Source organism: Schistocerca piceifrons, chromosome 1 (genome assembly GCF_021461385.2).
Source record: "Schistocerca piceifrons isolate TAMUIC-IGC-003096 chromosome 1, iqSchPice1.1, whole genome shotgun sequence".
Classification (NCBI taxonomy): Eukaryota; Metazoa; Arthropoda; class Insecta; order Orthoptera; family Acrididae; genus Schistocerca; species Schistocerca piceifrons.
The window spans coordinates 1,169,087,269-1,169,104,957 of record NC_060138.1 but is presented as its reverse complement, the minus strand read 5'-3'; positions in this window follow the sequence as shown (position 1 = coordinate 1,169,104,957).

The following is a 17,689-nucleotide window of genomic DNA, read 5'->3' as shown; positions in this document are numbered from 1 at the left end:
GGAGAGCCCATATCGATGATGTTTCGTTGAATGGTTCGCACGCTGACACTTGCTGATGGTCCAGCATTGAAATCTGCAGCAATTTGCGGAAGGGTTGCACTTCTGTCAGGTTGAACAATTCTCTTCAGTCATCGTTGGTCTCGTTCTTGCAGGATCTTTTTCCGCTTGCGGCGAAGTCGGAGATTTGATGTTTTACCGGATTCCTGATATTCTCGGTACACTCGTGAAATGGTCGTACGGGAAATCCCCACTTCGTCACTACCTCGGAGGTGCTGTGTCCCATCGCTCGTGCGCCGACTATAACACCACGTTCAGAGTCACTTATATCTTGATAACCTGCCATTGTAGCAGCAGTATCCAGTCTAACAACTGCGCCAGACACTGATCTTATATTGGTGTTGTCGACCGCAGCGCCGTATTCTGCTTGGCGCTTCTGTGTATAATACTACGAGACCCACGTCTTAACAACTAGTTAATATCAATTTGGAGCCTCTTAACATGTGATGAGAGATACAGAAGAACATAATAGGTATGTAGCAAATTGCGCTGGGAAGATAAATTTCTAAATGGGCTAATTCACATATACATATATAAATAACGGAAGGAGAATTTCTTTAACCTTTTTGCTTTATTATTGGTAAGAGCACATAATTAAGAATGGTCCAAGCATGCACCCGCGTTACAACTCGAAATGTATTTCCGCAATAATATTCAAATGCATACGTCTCTAGTAATCGCGGCTAATTCTATATGGTGGAGCTCGTCACAAAAGCATGCAGTTTAAAAGCTGATGAACGCAAACTGTTCTCCTTGGTGTCGTCTTTGACTCAGTGAAGTAAGACTGAAATTCCGAAGTGGAGAAACACATCGTTGGTTCACTACAGATCGTGAAAGGCAATATCTTTAAATTATGTATTGAAAACTAGAAATTTTCTATGCTGGAGGCGTAAGAATAAAACTGAAATACCACACACCTTAGGTCGCTCCAGGTAGTTACTTCTAAATATTTTAAGGTAGTTCCTGTTTCTAGTGGCTTCTCGCCCATAGTATAATCGAACAGTAGGGTAGCGGATCTTCGCCTGTTTATGCGTACTAGGTTGCATTTATTTACGTTTGTCAGCTATAGCCTCACTTTGGCCGTTTTAGACGATGAACGAACTTGTAATCGACTGACAACTAGTTGCGTGAATGGCGGCCGTCTATCGTGTGAACGGGCTGCCTACTGTATTGTGATCGTGTTATTACCGACGCGCGATAAGTCTACGGATAAAGGAATAGGGCCAGTTCTAAATTCGGTACTAATGGCCCCACTGCGCATGCGCGAGCTAATAGCTGTCTGCTTTTGTCACGTCTCAGCTGAGTACTGTGTCTGCTATGTTGCTTTCTGGTGCACTTACCGTATGCTGAGTTTTGTTTCTGTTTACGGTCGTTTCGTTATTACAAGTAACTTTCTGAGCAAATGAGTATAGTGCACTTTTCGTGAATATTTTCACGGAAGTTTTTAAATATTTGTAAGTTTCATGAATAATTAATGACACGCTAATGTGACATCACGACTTTTGCACTATTACGCTAGTAGCCGTACGCTGTGTTTACTTTTTTCATTTAAGCACGCTGCGACAAGATCTTGTACGAGTTTACAGTTCGGGCCTAGTACGTTTGGAGCGCCTCAGCAGACTGTAATCTTTCTTGAACACTTTCGTTCATCGTGTAAAAAGGGCTTTACTCACTAACGTTGTCGACTAACTCAAGCCCTCCGTTGCCCACGCAGATGACATTCGCCATCCACGTTGTTTTCCCCCTCTATTTTGTCTGCATGGGCTTGACTGAGTTCGCGCCGTTTTCAGTACTTTTCCGTTAACTCTCTCTTAGTGCCATCATTGGCTTTCAATTAGGTAACGGGGATTGTTTATGAAACATTATTGTAGCTCGCACGAGCACTACTGCTACAACCTGAAAGAAAACCGTGTATGTTACACTCATATTCAGAAAAACCCGAACACTTTGAACGACTAGAGGAAGGACGTTCATATTCACAGGACAGGTACATTGTTATGTTCTTTAGAAATGATTAGCATTTCAGTCACGGAGGTTCAGCATGTGTCCTGTCGCCTAGTAGAAGCACGGTCCGCCATGGACCCTGAAAACTTGTGAGTGATGTCATCGACACGGATAAGGCACGAACGGCGTCCTGTGTTATAGCTATCCATGCTGCTTTCACCTGGTTCCAAAGGTCATCTGTGGTGGTTGGCGACGAGTCTGGTGATCTGGGGGCCAGGGCAGAAGACTGATGTCCTGTGACACCAAGAAAGCACGTGTCCATACGTCAACATGCGGTAGTGCATTGTCTTGCTGAAAAATGGCATTTGAGATGATGTGCAGAAAGGGTATGGCTGCGGGTCGCAGAATGTCGTTACGTAGGTCACACTGGTGACAGTGCCCTGGACGTGCACCATCTGTGAATTTTGGTTGTACGCAACAGCACTCCACACCATAAGACCTTGAGTTGGCGCTGTGTCTTGTGCGAATGCAGTCACTGTGACGTCGCTCCCCCTGTCTGTGGCAAACCAAAATGCAGCCATCATTATCACACAGAACCTGGATTTGCACTAAAGCACTATCTGATACCACTCCTGTCCGCAGTGACGTCATTCCATACAACATTGCCGTCTACCGTGTTTCTGCACATTCGTCAATGGTAGGAGGAGGACTGGACGACGCGCTCCTAACCCATGCCGTAATAAATGGCAACGGACTTTCACCCCTGATAGCGTACGGTGTGTGACACTGTTCCAATGTTGCGCCAGAGCCGAGGAGGATGCAGATCTGTCCTGCATAGCCATTCGGATGAGGTGTCGACCTTCTCGGGGGATGGTGTGGGTGGTGCGACCTGACCTATCTCGTCGTGTTCTACGGCCTTCCGTGAACCATTCTGCGCACATCCGTTGCACTGCTGAAACATTTCGTCCCACACGAGTAGCAGTTGCCCGGATGGATGCACCACAATTCTCTCGTGCCAATAATGCGCCCTCTGTCAGACTCACTGATCTGACGCTACGGTTCATGCATACTTCTGTAAGGCGTCCTGTACGTCTGTTCAAGTCACAGAGGTCCATTACCTCCGGTTTATAGCGACAACGAGAGCCGCAGGCATATTTTACGCGTAGGTGCTGTTGCGCCGCGATATCGATGTTCACCTGGAACACTTGGGCAGAAATGGTTCTAATGCTAATGATTTGTTCAGAACATAGTAATGTCCATGTCCTGCAAATATGAGCGTACTATCTCTAGTCGTTCAAGGTGTTCTGTTGTTGCTGAAATTGAGTGTACTTTACGGCTTTCTTAGATTAAATTCGACATTCACGTACGTAATTTTAAGTGTCTCTGAACTAATTACTGTTGATTTGATTTTTATCAAGAATACCTGTTGTTGTTGTGGTCTTCAGTTCAGAGACTGGTTCGATGCAGCTCTCCATGCTACTCTATCCTGCGCAAGCTCTTCATTTCCCAGTGGGGCCGGCCGTCGTGGCCGAGCGGTTCTAGGCGCTTCAGTCCGGAACCGCGCAACTGCTACGGTCGCCGGTTCGAATCCTGCCTCGGGCATGGATGTGTGTGATGTCCTTATGTTAGTTAGGTTTAAGAAGTTCTAAGTTCTAGGGGACTCATGACCACAGCAGTTGAGCCCCATAGTGCTCAGAGCCATTTTAGAGACAGCAAAGGACTTGGAAGAGCAGTTGAACGGAATGGACAGTGTCTTGAAAGGAGGGTATAAGATGAACATCAACAAAAGCAAAACGAGGATAATGGAATGTAGTCGAATTATGTCGGGTGATGCTGCGGGAACTGAATTAGGAAACGAGACACCTAAAGTAGTAAAGGAGTTTTTCTATTTGGGGAGCAAAATAACTGATGATGGTCGAAGTAGAGAGGATATAAAATGTAGACTGGCAATGGCAAGGAAAGCGTTTGTGAAGAAGAGAAATTTGTTAACATCGAGTATATATTTGAATGTCAGGAAGTCGTTTCTGAAAGTATTTGTATGGAGTGTAGCCATTTATGGAAGTGAAACATGGACGATAAGTAGTTTAGACAAGAAGAGAATAGAAGCTTTCGAAATGTGGTGCTACAGAAGAATGCTGAAGATTAGATGGGTAGATCACATAAAATTTTCATCTCCGTTAACTATCTGAATAATTTCTTTAATCGCATGATACATTTCTTCAATCTCTTCATCATTTGCAGAGCTAGTTGGCATATAAACTTGTACTACTGTGGTAGGCGTGGACTCCCTGTCCATCTTGGCTACAATAATGCATTCACTATGCTATTCGTATTAGCTTACCTGTGCTCCTATTTTTTAATTCATTATTAAACTTACTCCTGCATTACCCTTATTTGATTTTGTATTTATAAGCCTGTATTCACCTGACCTGAAGTTTTGTTCCTCCTGCCACCGAACTTCACTAATTCCCACTATATCTACCTTTCACCTTTCCATTTCCCTTTTTAAATTTTCTAACCTACCTGCCCGATTAAGGGCTCTGACATTCCACGCTCCGATACGTACAACACCAGTTTTCTTTCCCCTTATAACGATGTCCTCCTGAGTAGTCCCGCCCGGAAATCCGAATGGGGGACTATTTTACCTCCGGAATATTTTACCCAAGAGGACGCCATCATTGTTTAACCAAATAGTAAAATTGCATACCGTGGGGTGAAATTACGGCTGTAGTTTTCCCTTGCTTTCAGCCGTTCGCAACCCTAGCGCAGCAAGGCCGTTTTGGTTAGTGTTACAAGGCCAGATCAGTCAATCATCCAGACTGTTGCTCCTGCAACTACTGACAAGGCTGCTGCCCCTCTTCAGGAACCACACGTTTGTCTGGCCTCTCAACAGATACCCCTCCGTTGTGGTTGCACCTACGGTACGGCTATCTGTATCACTGGGGCACGGCAACGTCAAGGGTTCACATTTTACTTATGAAAAGTAAATGTTTTCCACACATGTAGCTTGTGGAATGAATGTCAAAGGTAAAAAAAAATCCGGGACAGAGTTTAGCAGACATCTTGACGTATGGCTGGAATGGTTGCATGGGCAGAATGATGAAGATGATGACAGTAATATTGCTGACTCAGAGAACGAGGATCGTTTACATGAAAGCTGTCATAATTTGGGAACAGAACAAGAAGTGTCAAACAGTGATGAATTTGTATCATAGGAAGAAGTGCTTCAAGGCGAGGTATTGCTTTTAGGAGAGGACGGAATAGCTAAATGGAGGATAAGTAAACCCAAGAATAAAGCTCGTTTATCAAAGGCAGGAAAAGATATTACAGTTATTCTTCGATGAAAATGTAATACCGGTTGTTGCAACTTTCACTAATATTTAATCAGTGAAGTTCGTGCTACGTTTTGCACGGAAAGGGATGCAGATCAGAGCTTTTATTCCCAGAAAGAGATTTTCACTCTGCAGCGGAGTGTGCGCTGATATGAAACTTCCTGGCAGATTAAAACTGTGTGCCCGACCGAGACTCGAACTCGGGACCTTTGCCTTTCGCGGGCAAGTGCTCTACCATCTTTTTTTTACCTTTTTTTTCATGTAGTGGACTGGTTGGGGCTCGGGGGGCAAAGTGGGCAGGGGTCGAAAACCCGAGGCCTGGCCACAGTGTCCTCCTCACCACCACCGAGCCTGTGGTGCTTAGGGAAATGGGAGACACAGGAATCAACAGTAGTGGAAGGCGTTGTTATTTATTTATTTGCATGTGTTTTTGTAATATTCACTAATATCATGATATTATCCATCTGAGCTACCGAAGCACGACTTACGCCCCGTCCTCACAGCTTTACTTCTGCCAGTATCTCGTCTCCTACCTTCCAAACTTTACAGAAGCTCTCCTGCGAACCTTGCAGAACTAGCACTCCTGAAAGAAAGGATACTGCGGTGACATGGCTTAGCCACAGCCTGGAGGATGTTTCCAGAATGATAGTTCCACTCTGCAGCGGAGTGTGCGCTGACATGAAACTTCCTGGCAGATTAAAACTGTGTGCCGGACCGAGACTCCAACTCGTGACCTTTGCCTTTCGCGGGCAAGTGCTCTACCAACTGAGCTACCCAAGCACGACTCACGACCTGTTCTCACAGCTTTATTTCTGCTAGTACCTCACTCTTACCTTCCAAACTTCACAGAAGCTCTTCTGCTCTAGGCTGTGGCTACTACTTATGCGTGAGTAAAAACCGATTGCACTAGAGATGTCTCGTGTTTGATAGTATCCTTTATAGGATGTTTGATAATATCCTTTATAGGAATGTTCGCACAGAGAATGACAAGTTGGTTCCTATATAGGGATACTGGGGCTGTTTGAAAAACTGCCAAAAATATTTATCACTCGGTGTATATTTTATTGTAATTGTGTGTTAAATGTTTTAGATTTAGATGTAAATAAAACAGTTCTAAATTTTTTTCTGAAACATTGTTCTAGGAAAACGGCACATCAGGTATATCAACAAAATTTGCTAAAAAGAGTCTTCATCGGATAAATGTTTTATTGGCATTGGTAACCGGTTTCGATCTATTGTAATTAGACCATCTTCAGACCTTGTACTCCATGATGGTGACAGGAGCTGGGCGGGCTGAGTAGGCTGCTCTAGAGATATGTAATCGACTACTCAACAGCACCAGTTTTAATAAAATATGTTTTTAGCATATTTTATTTCTAAAATTATTCATACACATCGTTCAAAGTGGCCAAGTACACCGTTTATGTTGTGGATGAGACCCGACATCAGCGTGAATTACCACATCAAGAATTACCGCGCGAGTAGCGGAGGGTTAATCATTAGTAAACAGTAGTGGCACTGTAACACTTCCTTCGACTATTCTCGAAATTGCTTTTACATTTGACGATTTTGCTCCGTTAAGAAAGACGTATTGAGTTCTAGCTGCAAGGTAGTCCTGTTTCCAGTCACAAACCTTATAAAATAATGGAGAAGGACTGTTACAAGTGTCAGATCCACAAATTTCGGAGTTATTAGCCAGACTGCGATAATATTTTAACAGTTCTGCAACGCCGGTGCACATGTAACCGTTAACAACACAAGGGCCTTCAAGTTAATTGTACCAGTCAAAAATGATTCCCGCGTCCTTGAGAAAACATGCATATTCACCAACTTCCGGTGCCTAACGGCTACAACTGTTTACGCTCCTTTCGTAACCGTCGCCATCCCGGCGCCAACATGACGAGACACTGCAGTCGAACGAGTTAGCCGACTGCCCCTGGTGTGTTCCGAAATTCTTCGTAAATTCCTCCGAGTTTCGAAAGCATAGCAACTAATGACCAACGCCGCAAACTTTACAGAATTTACCGTTCTCCACTCAACCATTGCGAAACCGCAAAGCTGCTCACACTGAGCTTCAGGTCACACTGAAATGCTACGATCTCGTTCGGATTTTCTCGCGTCCATGGATTTTAGGTTTCACTAGCGAGGTCATGTAAGCGACACATAGTTGAATGAAACTTTAATTTCCGTTGTATGCCTCACAGTCTTTATTGACATGCAATTATAAGACGCACAAATAATTTTGTACTCCAGTTAAAAAAAAAAAAAAAAAAAAAAAAGAACAGTAACGACTCTACAATGCATGCTGCTTCACATCGTTTGTATCAAATACTGCTGTTGCCTCATTTGCAATACATTTTTATTTGGAAGCCTGTACAACTGTAAGTAGGCTGTTTAGGTTTTTTTGTTGGTAACGCTACGTAGTGCTCTGTATGAAAATCGCTGACTGCGCTGTGTGCAGTCTGTAACTGGTTGGACTCACTGTTTGAATATTCGCTAGTGTAGTGTTGGGCAGCTGGATGTGAACAGCGCGTAGCGTTGGGCAGTTGGAGGTGAGCCGCCAGCAGTGGTGGACGTGGAGAGAGAGATGCCAGAGTTTTGAGAGGTTACTATGAGCGGACGACCTGGACGTGTGTCCGTCAGAAAAAAGGAAAGTTGCAAGACTGGTTGTTATATATATTTTATGACTTTTGAATACTATTAAGGTAAATACATTGTTTGTCCTCTATCAAAATCTTTCATTTGCTAACTATGCCTATCAGTAGTTAGTGCCTTCAGTAGTTAGAATCTTTTATTTAGTTGGCAGCATTGGCGCTCGCTATATTGCAGTAGTTCGAGTAGCGAAGATTTTTGTGAGGTAAGTGATTCAAGAAAAGTATAAGTTATTGTTAATCAGGGCCACTCATTTATAGGGATTATTGAAAGTCAGATTGCGTTGCGCTAAAAATATTGTGTGCCAATTTAGTGACGATCAGAATAAGTAAAGAGAGAACTGTCTGAGTACGTTCAGTTTTGCTCAGCTGTTTGAACATCAAATAGCGTAAGAGTTTTTCCAGCACTGTCATTCTTTACATACAAAGGGGAAGTTTCACAACGGACGAAGTAATTTCAGTTGCAGAATAATTTCCCAATTAATTTAAGTTATGTATAACTATTTTTAATCGGCATAATTTTTGTAATACAGAGTAAAATCTTCTCAGGTATTGTTGAAAGGAAAGTGCGAGTATTAGTTGAGGACCAATTGGATGAAAATCAGTGTGGGTTTAGGCCTCTTAGAGGTTGTCAGGGCCAGATCTTTAGCTTACGGCAAATAATGGAGAAGTGTTATGAGTGGAACAGGGAATTGTATCTATGCTTTATAGATCTAGAAAAGGCATATGACCGGGTTCCTAGGAGGAAGTTATTGTCTGTTCTACGAGATTATGGAATAGGCGGCAAACTTTTGCAAGCAATTAAAGGTCTTTACATGGATAGTCAGGCAGCAGTTAGAGTTGACGGTAAAAGTAGTTTCAGGGGTAAGACAAGGCTGCAACCTGTCTCCACTGTTGTTCATATTATTTATGGATCATATGTTGAAAACAATAGACTGGCTGGGTGAGATTAAGATATGTGAACACAAAATAAGCAGTCTTGCATATGCGGATGACTTAGTTGTGATGGCAGATTCGATTGAAAGTTTGCAAAGTAATATTTGAGCTAGATCAGAAATGTAAGGACTATGGTGTGAAGATTAGCATCTCCAAAACGAAAGTAATGTCAGTGGGAAAGAAATATAAATGGATTGAGTGCCAAATAGAAGGAACAAAGTTAGAACAGGCGAACGGTTTCAAGTACTTAGGATGCATATTCTCACAGGATGGCAACATAGTGAAAGAACTGGAAGCGAGGTGTAGCAAAGCTAATGCAGTGAGCGCTCAGCTACGATCTACTCTCTTCTGCAAGAGGGAAGTCAGCACCAAGACTAAGTTATCTGTGCACCGTTCAATCTTTCGACCAACTTTGTTGTATGGGAACGAAAGCTGGGTGGATTCAGGTTACCTTATCAGCAAGGTTGAGGTTACGGATATGAAAGTAGCTAGGATGATTGCAGGTACTAGTAGATGGGAACAATGGCAGGAGGGTGTCCACAACGAGGAAATCAAAGAAAAACTGGGAATGAATTCTATAGATGTAGCAGTCAGGGCGAACAGACTTAGATGGTGGGGTCATGTTACATGCATGGGAGAAGCAAGGTTACCCAAGAGACTCATGCGTTCAGCAGTAGAGGGTAGGAGGAGTCGGGGCAGACCAAGGAGAAGGTACCTAGATTCGGTTAAGAATGATTTTGAAGTAGTAGGTTTAACATCAGAAGAGGCACCAATATTAGCACTGAATAGGGGATCATGGAGGAATTTTATAAGGGGGCTATGCTCCAACCTGCACGCTGAAAGGCATAATCAGTCTTAAATGATGATGATGAGTCACTTCTATGTTTCTTGTTAAGTGCCAGATACAAGTCATAATTTTGTATAAAAATCTACATCTATACTCTGCAAATCACTGTAAAGTGCATGGTAGAGGGAACTTCAAGTTGAACCAGTTATTAGGGTGTCTTCCCGTTCCAATCATGTGTGAGGCGGGAGCAGTTGACTGTTTTCGCTATCCCCATGGGAGCGAACGTGCGTTTGACACTGCAGACTGTTAACGAATTTCTGAGCACACCTGAAAGGTTCTCAGATTTGTGATGTCGCTCGAGCACTTCTGAAGTAATGAAACCCACTGCGTTGTCCTCGACGGCGAATGTTCATCAGAGGTGAGGATATCGTCACCAGCGCCCTGGGGAAATGTGATAGGACTGTTCTTGTTCTCTGTGCACATAAATGATCTGACGGATAGGGTGAGAAGCATTGATGCTGATGACGCTGTAATATACGGGAAAGTATCGTCGTTGAGTGACTGTAGAAGGCAGAATTTCTATTTGGTTGTTAGGAATGCCAGGTTTCCCTAAATGTAGAAAAATGTATGTTAATGCGGATGAGCATGAAAAACAATCGTGTAATGTTCGAATATCGTACTAGTGGTGCGCTTCTTCACACAGTCAGTTCCGTTAAAAATCTAGGCGTAACGCTGCGAACCGACATGAAATCGAACGAGCCTATAAGGACTGTAGTAGGAAAGACGAATGGTCGACTTCGGTATGTTGTGAGAATTGGAGGAAAGGGTAGATCTATTTACAAAGAATACTCCATACAGATCAGTACCACTCGAGTGTTTGGGATCCCCAGCAAGTGGGATTAAAGAAATACATCGAAGGAATTCAGAAGCGTGCTATTTGATTTGTTAATGGAAGGTTCGATCAACACGCAAGTATTGCGGAGATGCTTCGGGAGCCCAAATGGGAATCCCTGGAGGGAAAGCGACGTTCTTTTCGTGAAGCACTGTTGAGAAAATTTACAGAATCGACATGTGCAGCTGATTGCAGAACGAGTCTATTGTCACCAACGTACATCTACATTTCCGGGTAAGGACCTCGAAGACAAGATAGAGAAATTAAGATTCGTACGGAGGCATATAACAGTTGTTTTTCCCTCGCTCCGCTTTCGAGTGGAACAAGATGGACTAGCAGCAACACAACGCACAATTCGTTGCTTATGTATGTAGATGTAGCTGTGTGGAGTTGTAGTATGTTCCTAGTTTCTCCATTTAATACCGGTTCTCTGTGGGATATGGGCGTCTATCTTCGAGCATCTTCCAAATCAAGTTTTTCAACTTTTCTTTGACATTCCCCCTCACTGAGAAAGACCTATGACCATTCGTGCTGCCCAGCTTTGTACAGTTCAGTATCCTATTCGTTACGAGTTCCAAACACTTGAGCAGTATCCTAAGACAGGATGCAGAAGTGATTTGCTTACGTGTCGTGCATGTGTATCATAACAAACACTGAATCGTGTTCCACACGGAAGGACTCCGGATCACGACTAATCCAAAACAATGTTATACGTATCTCCTAATATTTTTGTTAAATAGAATGTAAAATTATTACAGAAGTGATGTGATTGTCAGAACCACTTTACGCGCCCTGCATATTCGGCGAGAGTAACCCAAAATATAGAAACAAAGACAGCGGAAGAACCACCCAGATTACTACTGAGCTATTGGGCGGGTTTTTCTCTCGCACCTTTTCTGACGGAACAGCTGCACGAAAAACTGGTTGATTTCTCTCTTTCCCCCCTCCCACTTTTTCCTCGACTCCTCCAGTACTGGTCAGTTACATAACTTGTAGCAGAAATTAAATAGTGTTCAGTTTTACAGTTTGTCAAGAAATTTAATCGCTTCGGCTATCCGAGCACGCTTCACGGACAGACCCAATTTTCTATATGTCGCAGTGCTACCCATACAGCTCGCACAGTTATGTGATTCCCGCACAGGGAAAGATATATTTACTCTTCTCGCCAGATCGCCTTCGATTCGGCATTAAATAGATTAGCACAGTTTCTGCATCATTTGACTGTATCTGTAATGGCTGATGCAATGTTTCTTCGGCTATGCATGCATTAAATCGGGGTTCGATTCTTGTCCGACACAAATTTTCGTTTATTTCCCCTAAATTGTACAGCTATGGTGGTACCATGTCCGCGATTTGCGATTACATTTCATGATTTAATACGGCTATAACTTGTCAGCAGTGTCGATTAGATTGTGTGTGCAGGCGTGTCCGAAGGAACATTGCATCGAATTTTAAAGACACTGTAAAATACAGATACTACACTAATATATTTATAATTTGTACCACAACTCCACTCTTAAATTACGTTATGGAGTCAGCCTTGACCTTCTGTTGTGTAGCTGTATGTTTATCCTATAATCTGTTTCACCCATTGTCAATATTACCCAGTGAAAAACTCCATATTTAACCTGTAGTCTATTACATATTGTGCTATTAGCGTCTTTTGTATTCTCTTTCTGATACATAAGAGGTGATGAAAAAATTTCCGTCTGAATGTGTTGCTGCTGCGTGTATACAATTCGGGGCGACTCCGACGTGGGTATACATATGCAGTGACATGTAACAAGGGGGTAGCGTGGCGTTCGAACGGAAACTTTTTGACCACCCCTTACATTATATGTTATTGATTTTGTTTCGAATTCCCCGTTAATATCTTCCATACTTCTAGACTATTTGTTTTATAGTACGTCAAAAGACATTAATAACATCTCTGAAACAGAAAAATTAGAAAACTGTCTTGCCACCCGAAATCTAGGACACAAGCTTTTGGCCTCCGTGTATATTTGTTGTTTTCTTTCTCCTTCATTCTCGGATCTCCATTTTTCTAAGGTCATCCAAAACCTAAAACACTTAAAATTGTTGGCAGCGGATATTTAGTCGCTGGAATCCTCGATTTTCTCAAAAAGAGTGCTTTTGGGTGCACTGCTGTGAACAAACTTTTTACGCGTCTGTGATTCTGCCAGCATACAGACATGTGAAATGAAATTTCACAGAAACAGAGGGAGAGTAACAAGGATGGACAGAATGAGAAATGAGGGAGACGACAGAGGAAGCACCCTTACGGCAGCTGATGGAATCAGCAAGGCTTAAAAGGTACGGAAATCTAAAGAGAGTGACGTGATGGCATACCAAGGAAGACGCATAATTTGAAGAACCAAGGTAAAAGAATAAGAGGAAGACTAAGGAACTGGATGAGAGACTTCGTAGAAAAGGGGAGGCATGGAAAAATGGAGAAGCTTATGCCAGAATCAGACGCGTCCAGTGCTTTGAAACTCATTCTGAGGATTATGTTTCTATGTATAGTAATCGGTCTTTTCAATTTCAGGGTCATTCGTAACACAGCAGATAAAATATAAGGTGTCGATAGGAGCTGTTAGCTGATTGTTTTGATAAGAGGAACCCGTTGAACTCGTTGTCCGTCTAAATTACCCTCATCGCTGTATTCCACTGAAATGCGTGTTTGCCGTGATTGTGATTAAATTATTTCTTTTATTATCTCTATGGTACTAACTATCGACAACACCATCAAAAGCTATCTACCCTTTTCTTCCCAGGACTTTTAGTTTTTGTTTCTAAAAAAATGGTTCAAATGGCTCTGAGCACTATGGGACTTAACATCTATGGTCATCAGTCCCCTAGAACTTAGAACTACTTAAACCTAACTAACCTAAGGACATCACACAACACCCAGTTATCACGAGGCAGAGAAAATCCCTGACCCCGCCGGGAATCGAACCCAGGAACCTTTTTTTTTTGTAACCATATATATTTATTTAAATATATTAACAACGATACATTTAAAAAAAAGACATTTTATTCTATTAATCTATTATATTCCTAGTAATGGTTAATATTATTGTCATTTTATATGTTTTCGTTTTTATATTTTCCTTTTTCGTTTTGCTCTTTTTGTTTGTTCCTTAAACCCTTTTACATGGCCATTTGTCGTCTTTTTTTTTTAGGGAGGGTAGACATTGCAGGACAGGCATAACAGTTTATATTTGGCATCGTTGCATTGATTTTGAGTTTATGTTTCTGTATGTGATGCACTTGTGATGCCACAGGCACATTGTGTATTCTGGTTTGATCTCTTCCTCTAGTTACACTGTTTAGTGGGACAGTATGAAGGAAACGTCACCATGATAGGTGGAGCAGAAGTGGAAGAAACTTTTTTTTTTACATATACTACAGAATAAACCTAATTGAAGAAGAGAGAAAATTTTATCATATTACATAAGAAAGCAGAAAGGATAGTGTGAGTAATCAATAGAATTTTATAGGCACAAAGTAAAGAAAATCAAAAATATCTAATAATAATAATGAGTAGTTGGCACATTCCACTAAGGAGCACTTTGTGTCACTGATTTCACTAAGAAGAAACACTTTATTCTACTATACTTGACTATTTGGTGCGAGAAGAGAAAGCACTTTATCTTTTTTGTTGCACTTGTTCACTATCACTGCACACGTTATTCTTGTGGTGAGTGTGGTGAGGTGGCTGGTGGCGGTGCTGATGGTCACAGGCTGGGAAGGACTCTGGCGATTGCTGTCTGCAGTGGAATCTGCAGGAAGTTTTTCAAGTTATCGTGGTATCGCCTGTGCTGTTGCACCGTCTTGTTCTCCTCCCAGGGGTCCATCAGGAAGGCCAGCTGGTCGGTCTGCCTCCGTGCTACGATGGCGTGTGCCGTCATGGCGAGGATCCAGAGAGTCGCCAGTCGCTTGGGCCGTGGAAATGGGTTGCAGTCTGGGACGGTGATTGCTTCCACTGTGATGCCCCCGGGCGTGGGAAGCGAGAACGCTACCGCACGACCACGAGCTGCGGACGGTATTTTGTTTCTGGCAGCGCTAGTTCTATATGGTCAGTGATACAGTGCGGGTCGATTTACGTATACGGAGTTGGCCGATATACTGTGGTGTGCAAAACTTAAGGTGGAAAGTCAGTTTCGTATGATGTATCACTCTGAAGAAACATAGCTAGATGAAACTTGGGTCATACAAACAAAGAACTGCTACAGTATAGCGCAGAAGATAACTGGAAGAAATATGCAGTGAGACAGACAGAAATGACACTTGTGTTCAATGACAGTAATGACTCCGTAGGCACCGCGATTTGCGATGGTCCCGTGGACAAATAGTGGGACACGGTTCTGTGCTTGATCAGCACAGACGGCAGTGCATTCTCTGCAACCTGCTGCCCTTCTGCACAAGATCTGCGAAGCGTCCTTGTGACAGGACATTTCACTCTTCTCTAGCGAGGTTGACAGCTGCTGCGTGGTCGTTCGTGCATGTGGACTTGCTGCAGTGTGTCTCCCCAATGCATCCCACACGTGCTCGATGGGATGTACTCGTAAGCCAAGGTCCAAGTTCCATCGAGCTCTGCTACTGACCAGTGACACACCATGTGAAACTTACGTTCGTTCTTAAGCTTTGCACACGACTGTGTAAGGCTGTGGAATGCAGTGGAAGAACTTAAAACTAATTAAACCTAACTAACCTAAGGACATCACATACATCCATGTCCGAGGCAGGATTCGAACCTGCGACCGTAGCGGTTGCTCGGTTCCAGACTGCAGCGCCTAGAACCGCACGGCCACTCCGGCCGGCTGCATAATAGTTACTCTTGTTCTTTATTTATTTATCAGAAAGCACATTGGTGCAAGGCTACTGGCCGTGGCATTCAAAGCTAAGAAGGAAATTGTATTGGTTTTATGTAAAAGAATTTAACGTTTATTATGTAATGGATATTATTGTTACTTTATTTAGAACGTGAAAGTGGTCGGTCAAGCTTTGATTATTTAAATGTGTTAAAATGTAATGTAATGTAGAATAAACTGTAGCCAGTCAGATGGACGGCTGCAGGAAAGGGAACTGCGGCCGTCAGCCGGCTGGAGTGGCCGAGCGGTTCTAGGCGCTAAGTTTGGAACCGCGCGACCGCTTCGGTCGCAGGTCCGAATCCTGCCTCGGGCATGGATGTGTGTGATGTCCTTAGGTTAGTTAGGTTTAAGTAGTTCTAAGTTCTAGGGGACTGATGACCTCATAAGTTAAGTCCCATAGTGCTCAGCCATTTTTTGCGGCAGTCAGATGAGCGAAGATGTTCGACGGGCGGGAAACGCGGTCGGAGACGGGCAGAGGGCAGTTCTGGTCGAGACACCAAAGCGGACAGTTCGGATGGAGACGCGAAAACCAGTGTGCGATTTGCAGGGGGGGATGGAGGGGGGATTTCCCCTCCTCTGCATCAGACCATCCGCTCCTCTGGTTTTAGTTTATGCATCCCAACCTGGGATGTTTATTTCCCACGCACTGGAGTAAAACTTTACATATAATTTAACTTTGTGGAGCCGAACACTGAAAGTTTTTAATACAGTCTTACTATTAATACTATTAATATGTTTGCTTATTAATTTCGAAAAAGTGTTATATAGTAGGTAAGCATTTCAAAACATTTAGAACTAAACGACAAGACGACGCACGCCACATTTCCGTAGCATGCCACAATGTTGCAAGAGTCGCCCAAGCGTAAACGAGGCTTTAAAGCCAGGTCTGTATTGTATGGTGGATGTGATGTGTTGCGTACGAAACTAAAACCTGCAATCAGATCCAAACGTCGTGGAAAACTGTGAAGAGGTGTCATCCTGCAGCAAGATAACGCTCGCCCACATTCTGCCAAACGGACAGCTGATGCAACAAAGGAGTTGAGATTCGAGGTGCTGGAACATCCACCATACAGTCCAGACCTGGCTCCAAGCGATTTTCACATGTTTGGACCCTTAACGGATGCACTACAGGGAAGAAGATTTGAAAGCGATGAAGACGTCATTGCTGCGGTGCAGAATTGGTTACAAATGCAACCGATAAACGTATTTTCTGATAAAATAAAAAAAAACTTGTAAAACGTCGGGAAAACTGCATTGAAGTCCAGGGAGGTTACGTAGAAAAATAACGCATGTTTCAGTTTTCTATAATCAGAATAAGTACAGCTTTTCACAAATGTGCCTTTACTTTTTGAATTCCCCTCGTATACCTGTATGTAGATGATTTTGTAAATAAGCTTTACCTATAATGTACTTTTAAAGATATAACAAGGGATGGCTTTTCTGATAGTACTTACTCGTGAATAGTGAGTTTCGGCATTAACATCTATTTATAAATAATTGTTTAACCATAGCTAACGCCACGGTCCGGGCTAGTAACATAAATAATTATACTAACCCCCTAAGACATCCCCCCCCCCCCCCCCCCCCACTGGTAAAAGCACAAATCGAACACTGGCGAAAACGGACAGTTCGGCTGGAGACACAAAACGGTACAGTATTGGTGGAGACGCGAAAGTGGACGGTCGGTCTGTAGGTAGCGAGGTAGTGAAACGCCTCAGAAAATTTCGGTTGTGTGGTATCGCGCGCCTGGTGGGAACATTAACTTTTCGCATAGTTAACGAAGTGCAGTATCGAACTTGTAATTCGCGGTGAGACTGTGAATGATCGAACTGTATCAAATAGATATGCGCGCGAGTGTAACAGTAACTCTAAATACGACCACTTTCGCTATTAATAGTTTGATTTCTGAATAAAAATTATTCTAAACAAATCGCAACTGTGTGGCCTACATCATTTATGGGTCGTTAATTTAGTTCCCGAAATTATTATTACTGTTATTATATGTTATATTAACTTTGTATTTCGCAAACTTGCCATCAGCCAGACAATTTAACCAAAGGGTCACAAATGTCTAATTTAGGGAGTGTAATGCGGCAGGTACTGTTCAACCCCCAAACGAGTTTGAGCCAAGACATTTCGACGAAGAGGGACCGCATGTGAGCCCGAACGTCTTTGGGATGTTAGTTTGAAGCTCCTTTTATGACGTCGTATACCAA